The sequence below is a fragment of the Rhea americana genome, unplaced genomic scaffold (genome assembly GCF_003343005.1).
Source record: "Rhea americana isolate MKP2758 unplaced genomic scaffold, rheAme1 scaffold_95, whole genome shotgun sequence".
Taxonomy (NCBI): domain Eukaryota; kingdom Metazoa; phylum Chordata; class Aves; order Rheiformes; family Rheidae; genus Rhea; species Rhea americana.
The window spans coordinates 1,094,955-1,110,138 of NW_028187144.1; the positions used below are offsets into that span (position 1 = coordinate 1,094,955).

Below are 15,184 nucleotides of genomic sequence, written 5' to 3' on the forward strand. Positions count from 1 at the left end.
CCGCAACCCCGTCCCGCTCCCCGGAATGGTACGAGCCGCTGCGGGCGGGAACGAGGCCGCCAAAGCTCCTCCCCAGGCGCTGCCGGCGGTCGGCTGGCCGTTGGGCGCGTGGGCGCGGGGGGGGGTCGCTCTGCCCGCAGCAGTGCAGGGCCTCGAGGGTGATGGAGGGGTGGCAGCGGAGGCTGGGAGAGCTGGGGCRGTTTAGCCTGGCAAAGAGAAGGCTCAAAGAGGATTCTTGTCAATGTGCATAGATACCTGAAGGGAGGGTGTAAAGAGGAAGGAGCCAGACTCCTCTCAGTAGTGCCCAGGGACAGAACCGGAGGGAGACGGACACAAATGGAAATACAGGGAATTCCATTGAAACGCATGAAAGCTTTTACTCTGAGGGTGGTTAAATGCTAGAAATTGCCCAGAGAGGCTGTGGAGTGTCTGTTCCTGGAAGTGTTTAACACTCAGCTGGATATAGTCCTGAGCAACCTGCTTTAGCTGGCCTTGCTTTGAGCCAGGGGGTTGGAGTAGGTGATCTCCAAAGGTCCCTTCTGACTTCAGCGACCCTGTGAAACAATTGTGTGAAATTCCAGTYCTCCGAAGCTGGGCGTGGGGAGATCCACAGCTTCCTTATAACTGTCATTCTCCGTGGTGTAAAACGACCCTGTTAAATGTGTCCTATACTTACGGATAACGCCAAGGAGCCCCAGTCGCCAAATAAAATCTGTACATACGTATATCTTCATGTGCCTATATATATACATAAGTAGACATACATACATAACTTCGCCAACACAAGGCTGGGTTGATGGYCACTGTCCCAGGAATTTAAGAGACAAATATTACGCGATATCAGAAGTATTAAAGTATACATGTCAAATGCAAATCTAAGAGATATGAAACAAATATTAAAAACATACTAACATTTATGCCCCTAAACAGAACAGAACTAACCAAGGCCAACATATGCAAAACAGCTGAGTAGATGTGAGGCTGAAAAGTATCCTTTCTTGAAGTTTGAGCATATACATTCATAACTCTGAGATTACATTAATCTAAATTTGTTTTATTTTAATTTTCCCTTTTTTTCTGCCTGAAGTGGGACAGAATAGAAGTGCCAAAGACCACACCACACCATGTGTTTTGAAGGAGAAGTCCCCACTGAAATCACAGGGAAGTTCAACTTTCAAAATGATTGCAAGTTGCCATAGCATATGCCTGGATTGCAACATTTACTGATGGATGTTGTAAAACCCTCTTCAACGCTTGCATTAGCAAAGAGAAAAAGAAACTCCCAACTGTTCTACTGTAATCTGTACAAGAGCAGTGGGAGAGAAGAACAGGACAGGTTGCTGTGTTTGAAATCTTTCAATAAGGAAAGATTTCCATGAGGATAAAAAGTTTTTAGTAAATAACAACATTGATTTGGCTCCCAATCATGCAAAATACAGTGCATAGTTAGCTGTTGTACACTGCTGAGTTTAATAAAGCTCAAAAAAAAGCTAGGAATCCAACCCTGCAAACCTCCAGATATACTGTATATGTCAGGGTCAGGTCCACAGGTGCAACCCTGCAGTTGTTGCATGCACAAAGATCCTGTTTCCTCCATTGACTTCAGTGTGTGCAAGACCATATATGATGGAAATTTTACAGCAAATATTGCTGCACATTTGCAAAACGGAGTTATTAAGCTCTTATTTTTTTCCTTGCACCAATCCATCCTTATTTAGGCACCTGATAAGCAAACTCATTTGCAGAAGCCCTGAGTATGCCTAACATCAATTGAAATGAATGAAGGTTCCAGTTGTTCATTTCTTTTGGTTTATAAACATCTCCCACAATTTCTAGATGTATATTGGCCCTGAGACCTACTGTGTACTTTTTCAAGAACTTCCAGTTGRAAATGTTTTCCTCAGATACTCCAGAATGCCCTAAACTGCAATTCTCAAATGAGCTTTAATAAAGTTTTAAAATTATATCAGCTGTGGAACAAAAATAATGCAGTGATTTATACATGCTAAATATTTACAACTTTCTGTTCTTAATCATGGAAGTTTGAGATAGACTATCTGYCTTTATAAACAAATATTAAAATATACTAATTAAGGATTTTTTTCAGGAGCTGATGATAAAGCTAAAATCTTATYTGCATAAGAATTAAATATTTTCTCTGCAGGCTTGCCAACGTTTCTTACCTAGTAATATCCACTGCAAAATAAATGCCGAAGTTTAAACYTTAGACTGGTCTGAACTGCTGTGGTGATATCACCATGAAATTCAAATCTTAATTTTACACACATGGATAGTCTGATTTGGGTCAGTATGACTCATCACATACAGAAACCTAAATGCATGCAATATGGGATTTCATCCTATCTGAGGACAATTGTTTAACACATTTCAGAACCAGTTGATATGCATTCAAACATCACCTGCACTATGTCCCTTCCTTCATTTTTGCTAGGGCTGCTTCTAATAATCCAAATATCTGTGCAAATGCAAGCATCTCTTTTCGCTAAACAAAAATTACTTACTTTCTGTTGCCAAAGAAATGCTACTTTTGCCCACCTTCAGCTGTGGAATTTATCCCTTCCTCCTCAGCTACACAAGTAACTTTTAAATATTGCTTGGAGGGAGAGCTGAAAYGCTGTTTAGAAAGAAGTGTGATTCTTTCTTAAGCTAAGGTTGTCATTTAAAAGACAAAAATGTTTCCACTTATGATTATGTTTCACTTTACAATGTTTCAACAAACAAATTAAAATTATGAGCCAAATTTAGCTGTTTTATGCTTTGGTGCTTCAGGCATTTATATGCATAACTTTAAATCTATTGACGTGCATGTTTAAGGGTCAGCTGTATCCATRTAACAGCATTATATTTCATCCCAGTAGGATGCCTATTGTTACATGTAACTTGAGTTGATGTACCAGAATATAAAAGTAATTATGATTCATTTAAAATTGTCTAGTTTGAAATACTGCTCTCTGTTCATTACAAGTCAAATTATTATTTTGTTTGGCTTTACTGAAAACAAAATACATGTGGGGTTGAAACTATTTGAAAATATTTTATTCAATCTTTATTTTCATTATTTTGTTAGTATTAGACAAGAATTACGCCCCTTCACCCTCATGACTAATGATGGATACGTACAAAAAAGAAAACATTAGATATATATAAAAACTGAAAAGCCTAATAAAACTGTATCAAGAAACATGAATCATGCTTCATTATACATTAAAATAAGCTCATTTAAATGACAAATGGTATATTCTTAGAAAGCATAATTTAACAGAGCATAAAACGATGATGTATCTCTGTTCTGACCCACCAAAATAAATCATAGTTCTTCCTTGTCACGTGACTAAAAGTACTTCCTGATGTGACCAAAATTCAGTATCCATTTCCCTGAGTTCAAGAACAGGATCATCTCTTCTCACATGCCTTGRCATAGTCTCATCCTGTAGCAGGAAAAAAAATGCCATTTTGGTCGCATGAAACACATCCTGTCGTATAAGAGGGAAGAAAACAAGCTATGTGGTACTCCTATCCTCCAAGACTGGTTTGCTTAACTCAGATAACAATTTTCCGATCTCAGGTTTATAACTTCAGAAATACTTAAGAGCTGGTTAATCCCTCCATTTAAATCCTAGGCACCTTAGAATGGTCAGCTGCAACTCAGAAGAACATACGTAGGCCTAAAATAGAGATGCCTTGTCCAAAAAGAACGTACACACTAACATAAACATTAGGAATTTATAAAATAACTCTCAAAACTGTTTTATTTTTTAAYTGAAATTCTAAATCACTTTTCCAAGCTGAAAAAATAATCATTTAAAATATTTTTTTCATGATAGTAGTAATCTAAACAAGTGCTCTTTTATTGAAGTTATTCCATTTTGAATAAAACAGCAGTATTTATATAGAAGCATTTAAATAACAGTAATGAAAAAAAATCTAATCAGCTCTGAGCTAGAATTTCTCTGTTCTTTGTACTAATCAAGGTTGTATCACATCTATAGATAATTATCATCAATTTTTGCCTTAATGGAGATAACCCAGTTCATTCCAAATTTTGTCTGTATGTCAGTTTTAATAGGGATAAGAGATGGAAAAAAGAAGGAAAACAGAAAAGATAGGCACACCCATAGAAACTATGAGATTAGTATTGCCCAATTTTAGGCATCCAGGCTGTAAATGCCTACCTTCAAGCTGGTCAGTTAACGTCACTTTGTGAAATGGAAAGAAACCAACTGGCTATTCATTGAACCTGCTTTATAAGTTTATCTCAGAGGAAGCCAACTAGCTAGAGGTAGATATCCAGACTGTGAATGTCTCAGTTAGCAGATATGAACCCCTTCCTTCTTTCCTTTTTTTCTTTACTAGACTCCATTTTACACATAGTTGTTRTTATCTCTCTGTCTTTGTAAATCCTTCATACTGTAAGGATGGAGAGGATTTTACTGTGATGTTAGCAGAAATAGATAGCTGTTGACCCAAGAACACTGMAATTTCACATTTTTCTTTCAGAGCACCTGAGAATTTTTTTCCTTCTCTGTTTAAATAACTAGAAAATTCACTTTTTGGGGGTGTGTTGCTGTAGCAAGCAGAACTTARTCTGTTTATAGAAACTACTTAGTGTGATGTATACTGTTTGTAGAAAAAGTTGAATGAGCATGCAGATTGTGAGCTGGCTTGAAGTGAACGGTAACAACATTTGTTTAATGTGCATAATACGTTCATCCATAGCAGTAAATTACTGCAAAATATCCTCCAGATTATGACTCAGACACTGACCAAAAAAAAAAAAGAAAAGAAAAAAAAAGAAAAAAAGAAAAAGAAAACACTAACACATGCTTCAAAAAACATATAGAGACTTTTTTTTTTCCAAATTAAAAGACGTTACTTCAAAACTGTTACTGTGGTCATATTAACCCTGCCTACATATACTGTGGATTTCAAGGGATCTCTCAGTACCATCAGGAGACTCTGAAAACAAGTGCTCACTTGATAAGCAGAATAAGAAAAGAAATGATGCCCAACAGAACAGATCAGAAAAGAAAAGACATCCAGGTTGGTAAGCAATGAGACAGTCCTTGAGTTTGAATGTTATATAGTTAGCCTCACAAGTATGATGCAATAGGATTGTTACTATAATCCAACAGTACTTGGGATATCTTCCATAATATCAACAGTAAATGTAGTAACTTTGAAGTAAAAAACTGGAAACAATATTGCTATCACAGTTCACCTACACCAACACTTATGCATATGTAACTATATACAGACACATATACATTTAATAACTATATAATTTATATACAAAATGTATGCTATAGATATGCATATATATGTAGTGTTTGTGTGTTTGTGCCTTTGTGCATGCGCACCAAAATGTTTCGTAAGACTATATATCAGTCTATTGGACCTGAGGCTTCATCCTTTTTGATGTAGAGAAAAAGGCTGGATTTCTCAGACAAATCAGCACTATTTATCCCAGAATGCTATTCCTTTAGTCCAGAAAATGCCTTCTCTCCTTCCCCTCATCCTTCTTCAAACAGCTTTAATTTCCTTTGATCTTCCATTTCTCCCGTTTGAGGAATTCTCTCTGAACAATCACTGTGTGTTTAATGGCTTACTTTCTGCCATTTTTTTCCACTCTGCTTTTTCTTGACAGCAAACTTGTTATTAAACTAACATATTCATGATTTTAATATCCACCAATAGTCAAGACAGTATTCTATGTTCAGAAGTCATTACAGAGTTCCATCATGGTTAACTACAAAACTTAAATAGTCAAATTCTGCTTTCAGTCATACGAATATAAACCAACAGAGTTATGCTCTTAGAGGAAACCCTCCAGGTGGGATCTCCAAGGTCAGCACTATTTAAAAAGCTTCCTTTAGAGGCATCTCAATGTCCTAGCAAATATGATGTGCCAGTCTGCTAGTGCCAAAGATAGTCATTCATGTGCATCAAAAAGCAGACTTGACGCCTAACTGATCCACTGAATTTCTGTCTCTAGAAATGGCATACTAATCCTCGTTTAGGTTGGGTAGAGGGTCTCTGTTCTCTACCCAATCTCCTTTTAGATTGGAAACTAGCCACAACAGAAAAATAATTACAAAAGCTCTGAGTGGCGTTTATATCCAATGTCCTAAGGAAACAAGGTTTGTGGGAGCTTACAGTGTGTAACTAAAAACGCCTGAGAGTCCTCCCTCAGTAAGTGGAGGCTGACTGCTTCGCTTGCCTGTTCTGCAGTTCTGACTGTTTTACTGTAACCATGGGTGACATCAGGAAAGGTAAAACAAACAGGGTGAGAACATGGCCTCTACACTCTCCTGACACTGTCTGTATTGTCTAATTCTCAGCCTCTCCTGGCAAAGCTTTGCCCCATGCCATCTAGCATGGCACAACTTAAGGGGCTGCATGACTGTTCCCAGTGGGCTGTCTGAACAGAGCCACTCTGTCTTAAGGAGAAAGAGTACAGCATCATGGACACACGCCTGCTTCTTCCCTTGGGGCCATGGAAGGGGCCTGGGCCTGTTTGATTTATTAGTATAGACACAACCTAGCTTCAATATATGTGTCATAATGTGGCCAGTGAGGATTTTTGCCGAATAGGTCTACTGCAAACAAGAACAAGAGGTCAATATTCAAATAAACTTTATAAGGCTCTTCTGTTTAGGAGTTTTGGATGAATAGTGTGAGGAGGTAGCCAGCTCATGCATAGTAAGTCTGACATTTCTGGAGATCTGGGCTTATTGCACATGCAGAAAGCACACTGTACAGCTGCATCAGTAATGTGTGCAAATAGACTGTATAACAGCTGCACAGGAGTGTGGATACTGGTGCATGCATAGTGGCTGTTTGCCCAGAACTGACAGCCTGGTCAGAGCTATTGCTGTCACTCCAAATGAACTGACAAACATGCAGAAATCCTTGATAAGTGACCATGTTTTTCTGATGCTACAAAATTTCTAGGTGGAAAAAGAGTCTGTGGAAATATGCAGGTATACCTAACTTAGGTGTTTTTTTTAATTGAATTGATCCTGAGTTAATGGCTCTCATTRTATAAAGCTTTTCACTTCACAACAGTTTTTCATTTATCTTTTAAAAGTATTCTGAATTCATGAGCAAAATAAATCTTACTGGTAATTAGGTATTYGGTGATTTCTTAGCTTCCTGCATGTGTTAATGATATAGAAAATAGCTCTATTCTAAAGTTACTTCTAAGTCTGACTGAAAATCAGAAAGCTCAGTTGAATTGTATGTTGGCTTATGAAGTGTTGTGTCTTTGCTAATGCAAGTAAGTCTATTATTTTGTGAGTGCTGCAAAGAGATTATATTGTTAATATGCATAAAAATAGATTTCAGCCAAGTATGTACTCAAGGGGAATTCTAGAAGGCAAAGGGTCATTGTTATTTGAAACATCATTAACAGTATTTTGCGACCTCCAAAGCAGATCATTACAAAAATTACTTGTTAAGGTACATCCACCATCTAGAGCTTTATTTAAACAAAGAGCCTGTGTGAAATGCTATATCAAAAGTTCTGTATGAATCAAGAAGTATTGTCCTTGACATAACCCTTATCAAGAGCATCATACCAGAAATGAAAAATGGGCAATAAATCATAACTCATACTGGTTTTGGGAAGGAACCAAGCTGATTACAAAGAAAGATTGTAAATTGATTTAAAATGTGAAGGGGCAATATTAAACTTAAAGACTGCTATACTTGTTCCATGTCTTTAGAAGTGACTGGCTGAAGACTAGCTTGCCTATAGTCTGAAACAGACTTTTTATCATTTGCCTGCTGGACAGAACAATACAGGCATGTTTCATTTGTTTAGAAAATGGCCAGAAGCCAAAGAAAGATTAAAAATGTAAGCAAGAGTCAGTGCAATGGTTGTTCCTGTAAGAGTTAGGCATTTAGACTGCAGTATCTCCCCACAAAATATATATTCCTACAATACAGAGTTTGCATGTGATGTCCTGGAAAAGCAGTTGGTAGGACAAGGACAGTGTTACCAGTTACTCCAGCACAGTTGAATTTCAAATGCATTTTGAGCTTAAAAGAGTAAACAAAAGTATTTGACATACTTAAATAAGTTATTTTGTGAGCAGCAGAACCAACAAATAGAATAAAATTCTAGTAGGAACAAATTGTTTCTTATGGATTTCTATCCTTTATTCTCCAACTTTTCCTTCCATAGTAACCCTAGATCCCCTGCCCAGTTCCTTTTCAGCATTTCAATTTGCCAAGATTCAGCATATGCTGCAGCTAGTCTAGAGCTGTGCAAATGCTGTTGGCCCTCTGGCCACTGAACAGACCACGCAAAAGCTAAATTCAGTGCATTTCCGTTGGTGAGAGCAGCTCCTGTGTCTTTTACCTCTGTGCTCCAGGTAGATCTTATTTTTCTGTAGGTACTTAGGATGGGATCAAGTCCCTAAATAGGGACCTAACCTGAAATTAAATTCAAGGAAACTAGTGAGCAGTCTTTTTACAGTGGTTCTGTCCTGACTACCAACAACAGAAGGACAGCAGTGCCTGTCTGCCTAAGTCTAGACACATAAACCTGGCAGRCAAGGTCTGCCTTTGGAGGCTTCTAAAGGCATTTACCTGTCTCCACTGACTGTAGAGAGAGTCCTTGCTCTAGGGGGGCTTCTTCTCCAATTACCCGAAATTTTGGTTCAAGTTAGGTACCTATGATAACATTCTTAGGCCCTTACTCTTCTTTATAAYTTGGTTGAAACTTGCCACTAAGTTCAGAAGAGACTGCCCAATTGCAGGAATTATGGGAAACCAAGCTAAAAATACTAGCATTTAGGAAACATGTGTATTTAATATAGTGATTTATCTGCTTTAAGATCATTATAGATAATGTTGAAAAAATATYGCAAAGAATACAATAAATTCTCATTTAGTACCATTAAAAATTTTTTATGAATAGGTGAATAACAGTCCAAAAATTATGTCTACCTGGAACAGTTTAATTCAAGAAATATAGAACAGTTCAGTCCAAGATGTCTGTTTGGGTATGTGAACTAATTTTGCTACATACATCATAAGTGAACTGAACAGAAGACTAAAACATTTTTTGAACAGAAACTTCTGTGGAAAAGCTATGCATTAACAGTTGAACTCAGACAGTTTATTAATATTCCTAAGTCTTCTGAATCTACCCAGATTGGTGGCTGATGTGATTCCTTAACCTTTCTCAGAAATATGTTTTTAATTTTTGCTTGACACTCAGGTTCAGCAGAGATCCATGGTTTTATGATTTAACTGCACTCAACTGTTTTGGAACATATACAGTTCATTACACAAAGAGAGCAGGAGAACATGAACTAGTTCAAGAGGACATTAACAGAATTTCAAATAGGTCAGTTTGGATAAAATAAGAAACAGTCTGAGCCAGTATCCAAAAATCTGACCAATTTGAAGCTGAAATCTTTTTTTGTATTCAGTTAAACAAAGACTACAATATAAAATTCTGTTTTGTGCCTGTTTGCTCTGTTGAGGTGAAGTAGGAATAAAGACATACTCTGATAGTATTTCCACTACTATGCTAGCTCTAACTCAAACACAAATGTGAAGTGAATGAAATCTCACAGGGAATCCATTTCTAGTTCAGCTGTGCAGATGAAAGAAGTGTGGGTGTTTGGGAGTGAGCATACATAGTTTTCTTCAGTGAATTTTTGATCTTTGAAGACTTTACTATAAAACCCTGACATTTACAATATGGAGCATTTGTCCATTTTGCTACCTATTCTTAGTATGCTCTCTTTTTTTTTTTTTTTCCAAAATGAGTGCCAGTTTGGCAAGAACACATTCAGGAAACGTGCTAAGGAATCTTTAATTGCTTGGATTTGCTTTGTCTTAGAGGCAACATCCGCAGCAGTGCTGAATCCCCATCTATTCTCTGAGACATTGGCACAACCAAGAACATTCTCCCTATTATATAACCAACCTCCCTTCAAAGGGCAAAAAGATATGTTCATTAGGCTTCTATACACACAGTGAGGCCTTGATTCTTTCCTTCTCAGATGTGCAAATACCATCTGACTCTCTGATGGTCTGGACAGAGACCCATCTGAGGTCACTTTTTGCTTCACAGAGAGAGAGGAAATAAAATTTTCAGAGTCGTCCTTCCTTTTGTAGCAGAATGCTTGAGGAAAAATTTTGGACTCTGAGAGAAGGAGATTTGCACTGGCCTATTAAAGATACTACAGATACTAAATCCATTACATAAATGCTTCTGAACAAGAAGAAAGCCTAAATGATGTAGAAAACATCCATATCTTTATTTGTCTAAYATATAATTTGTGAATTACATAGAATACACCTAGAAAGTGTCAGCCTTTAGGAGGGAGGTTGGACTAGATGATCTCCAAGAGGTCCATTCAAATCTCAACCCTTCTGTGGTTCATGATTTCTTAGTTCTATCCTAAGGAATTCCACATTCAAAGGACTTTAAAGTAGCAGGCAAAAGATAACTTCTCTCTCTTTATATATATAAATATATATATATATATATATATATATATATATACACACACACACTAAGGCTTTGCTACTCTACTCGGTGCTTTCCCATTCCTAAGGGCATTCATGTGGAAATCCTGAGGGACAAAGACCAAAAGAAGAAAAAGAAAAAGGGAAATGAAAATACAAGAAAGGAGGCGTTTTGGCAAAGCAGCCAAAAAAAATATGATAAGAAAAGGAAAAAGAATGAATGAAAATAAAAATGAAAAAAAAAAGAAATTAAATATGGCTAGTGTGAGAGAAGGAAAAAATTACTGCAGGTAATACTAGAAATTTTTTATCCTATGATCATGTCATTTGCTCAGAAGTAAGCAGTTGTACCCAGCTGAGACCTGGATTTGTCAGAAACTTTGGAGTTCTCTTGCCAGAAGTTGGACCTAGCTTCTAAGCATCAAGGAAAACAGGGATAAAGGATGAAGGGAGCTTTTTTGCCTTGTTGCTTTGAAAGGAAGTGCCATAATAAAAGCTCTTAAAGAACTATCCTCCTCTCTCCTCCACAGTATGAAAAACGGTTAACTTAAGCAATGCCTGTAGGACTCCCTCATCAAAGACTTGGTTATAATGCAGCCTGGACAGCCAGTGTGGATAAGGCCAAATGGTGATATAAATGTAATTATATTTTTTGTTGTGTTTTGGTTTTTATTTYTTATAGAAAAGCTCTTTAGTTTAGGTCTCTACCTAGTCATTTTTCTTAACCTAGATATAAAACAGTGTGGCTCCATCCAAAGTGGCCAGCCAAACTGCRTTATAAGGTCAGGCCATAAACAAATTTAACAACTGTTGTTAATTAAATAGTTATTGTAGTATAGATGGGGTCAAACAAAGGGTATGTGTGGGAGGGAAGGGAAGAGAAGGCCTAAGTGGCAAAAGGTGGAGGAAATCTTGGCTCCTGATTWAGAAGGAGTGAACAAGCAAGAACTCTGGATAAGACCTCTGGGACAAAACCTGATAATACTTAACATTTCAAAGTTTGGTGCAACTATTAAGCAATTAATAGCAAAGGACAACCCATGTTCTCTCATTCACACTTTTCCAAGAGCAAACTGCATACTCTGCCGCCGCATCTCGGTCAGTGAGATTTGGCTTTGCTCAAGCAAAAGTCCTCTACCTACCTCTATCAGTGGTATCACTTTAACAGCAGCTCTGCATTGACATATTAATGCCTCCCTGTGCCAGGATTTTGTCCAAGTTCCAGCTGGTTAAAAGAGTTGTTATGGAATGAGAATTCCAGCTGGAGATTTATAGAAGAGCAACAGAGAGAAAAAAAAAAAAAAAAAGAGGACTACATTTAATTTCAATGCTCAGAAATGTGCTCTCCTTGTCATGAAAATGGAACCCTGCCTGCGTGTCTGCGGGCTGCCTTGCATACTGAATTTGTGTGTGCCTAGCTAAAACTGGTGCATATGATATGATCTGATTCTGACTCCGCTGAGGAGCAAAATTTATGTTTCAGGTCTGTTAGGCATTTTAAAGTTAATCGGGTCCTTTGGGTCTGATATAATTTGCGTAAGATTGCTGTTGATGATTAGAATAGCTATTTAAGATTTTTGTTAATAGTCTGTTACATGGACCCAGTGGAAAGATTCCAATAGCAGTCTGTTAGTTTTTCCCTGTCACAGTCAGGTTACAGACCCTTCACAGATGTTGTAAATAGACATCAATACTAAAAGGGAATATTACACAAATTAAAATCATAAGTGTGCTCAAACTGCCAACACAGACATTTTGTTAAAAACATCTGTCACATAAAAGCAAAYATTTAAGGCCATTATATTTATAACAATTGTTTTCATTTTTAATATGTACTACATATTTTTCTTTTCTTCTGTTATTATTGACTTGGTTATTTTTTCTTCAACTTTAATACTTATTTTTTCCAACATTACTTATGTCCTTGACTATATAAATAATAATGTGGACTTTTAATGAAAAGAAATAAATCTCAGTGGCTGGAAATCTAATAGATGCTTGTACAATGAATGAGTCAATTGAGAATCCAGCACCATGTTCTCCAAAATATATATAGTTATTGGATATTATAAAGACAAGTATTCAGCTAGATGTCTGTTYGGTTACATCCAGTTACTTCATCCTGTTCTGAAACTGATTTCTCAGATGAAAAGGATAAACCACACATAAATCCCCTGTTCTGGGCCTTTCTCTTGTGTTGGTGCTGATGGGTCTGTCCTAGCCATGCCACCAGTCATGATGATGCCATTTCGGCAGAGCTCCCAGGCTGCCCTTACAGGGGCACACTGGGGTGCTCTTATTATCCTTCCCTTTTCACAGTCAGGGAGGCTTTGCTGCTCACAGAGCAAGTGTCTCGGTCTGGTTAGAAAACACTATTTATTATTTTGTTTATTATCATGTACTGGAAACCACTAAAATATATGCTCGACTTTTTCTTAGGTTGATRTGAGTGTGATTTCTTGATATAAGGCCTCTGCATAGTTGAAGAACAGTTGCAGACTCTTGACATAGTTTTTGTTTGGTTCAGAGGGTGTGTTAGACCCTTTATAAATGTAAATAGAGACACAGCCCATGTCCTGGGGAGCTGATGAACTGACTCAGACTCACGCAGAAATGCCCTAAAAAAAAAAAAAATGCTAGCTTCTGGTTCAACTCAAGAACAGAGCAGACCTCAAGAAGAGATTAGGAAGATGYTCTGTAGCGTAGGACTGAACAAGCCAGGCTCACAGAATCATAGAAGTGTGAGTTGGAAAAGATCTCTGGAGGTCATCCAGTTCAACCTCCCTCTTGAAGCAGGACCACCACCAGCACTAGAGCAGCTTTTAGTCTGAAGGAATGTTGAATATTTTTCTTAGCTGGTTGTAAGAAGCTATCCACACTCACTGCTTTGTGGCAWGGAGCATCATGACCATTTTAAAAACTTGTTTACAGCTTCTCTAGAATTGTCCTATACATCGAGATTAGGCCCAGCTGACTAAATAAAGGCATCATACACTTTAAAGTACTATTATTAAAATCAGATTAAAGCCAAAAGCAGAAGTCACTGGGCTTCATTCAGTTGCCCAAACACAGTTAAGGATCAGTTTAGATGGTCAGGTGTATTCCTGTAACATCTAGCTGCTGCTGATGGTTTGGCGTACATCCTGTGTCATATCTGCCAGGCAGTTGTAGAGATGCCTCAGATATATCCATGTATAGTTGTCTCCTTATGATACTAGGGAGTCTCAGCTGGACACCTATGTTTAGGCACCTCAGTTGGGCTCCAGCGACTGTAATGAATAGATTTCTGTTGATACGTCAGGAGCTTATACAGCATGCTCACAAATAAATACCTGCATATAGACACCCATAGGAGCCAAATCCTACCTTGAGTGGTAAGTCGGGAGGCTTCTGGAAAAAAAGGAGTTTTGAGCACTGACTTAAAGGAGACTAGGTTCATCACCCACCTTTACTGTGAAGGTACATATGCCATATCCTTAATGTTTCAGAGGAAAGGATTAGGAGGCCATGCTGCATGAGCCTGGACTCTTGACGAGCCTTACTCAACCAAAAACAACTGAATTTGAGCMTCTCTCATATATTTCTCAGGGTTTATATGTTGTTTAACTAATACTTAGCTGTGTACTCATTGTATTTTTTATTTGAATTTCACAGTATTTGTTAAATTGACTTCTGTTGATATTTTTCACAATATTTCATCTAACAGATGATACTTGAGAGAAACAGTTAGAAAAGATAATGAAAGTACATAAAGAATGAGAAATTAAAATTTTCCCCACTAAAATGATGACAAATATTTTAGGCTTTTTTGGTGGGAAAATGGAAATGACAAATAAAATGAGACTCTCAGAAATACTGCTGTTATGAACTGCAAACCAGAACGACCAGATGTTCACGCAGTTTGTAGATAAGACCCACCATCGTCAAGGCACCAAACTGACAGATTCTTRTAAGGCACGTAGCCCCTAGATGCATGACCTGTATGGAATCCTGCACTGGATTCCTGTGATATGTCAGTTGTCGTGTTTACTGCTCATCTTGATTTTTGTATATGTATCTTACTTCAAGATGTCTTATTTGCTCTACTCCGCATTAGTCTGAGCAATCATTTCTCAGTCTGCTTGCATGTGCACTTAGTTACTTTATATCCATTATTTCGCTTTGTGAATGTTATTACTGCTGTTCATGGTGTGAGTCCTGGTAGCATTGTGCCTCCCTGTCCTTTATGAGCTAAAAGTGCATGAATTCAGGCATTCCTGTACCTGTCATTCTATTTTAATGCCAAATTAAACTAGTTCCTGTAACTTACTGGGTGCAGCAGTAGAGATCTTCAGGGAACAGTTTTAAGGTTCGTTGCATTCAAAGTATTTATTTACAGCTGGGACAAAGGAGTTTTTCCCTTCTGAGTTAAATGAATTGGAAGATTTAGTGGGAAACAAAATGTGAGAATCAAACAGCTATGCTATTTGTTTCAGAAAGAATGAAGCAGTAGACAAAGTTAAGAGGTAATTGAGGGATAATGCAGTATGTGTAGCAGTTTGGGAGGGATTTTCCTCCCAAGGGATTGTATGTTTAATTGCATTGCTGCTTTGCATTGCCACTAGACTCTGCTGAGGCAGAGATAAAGTACCACAGGGAAGAGCAGCATGCAAATATTTGCTGCAAATCCACTGAC

The 15,184-nt window shown here is 37.7% G+C and overlaps 1 protein-coding gene across 1 annotated transcript in view; it reads right to left on the reverse strand.

Annotated features, from left to right (window-relative positions):
- Positions 1–15,184, reverse strand: part of RNASEH2B (ribonuclease H2 subunit B) — a 59,680-nt gene that overhangs the window by 41,170 nt on the left and 3,326 nt on the right. The gene's annotated exons all lie outside the window — the stretch shown is intronic.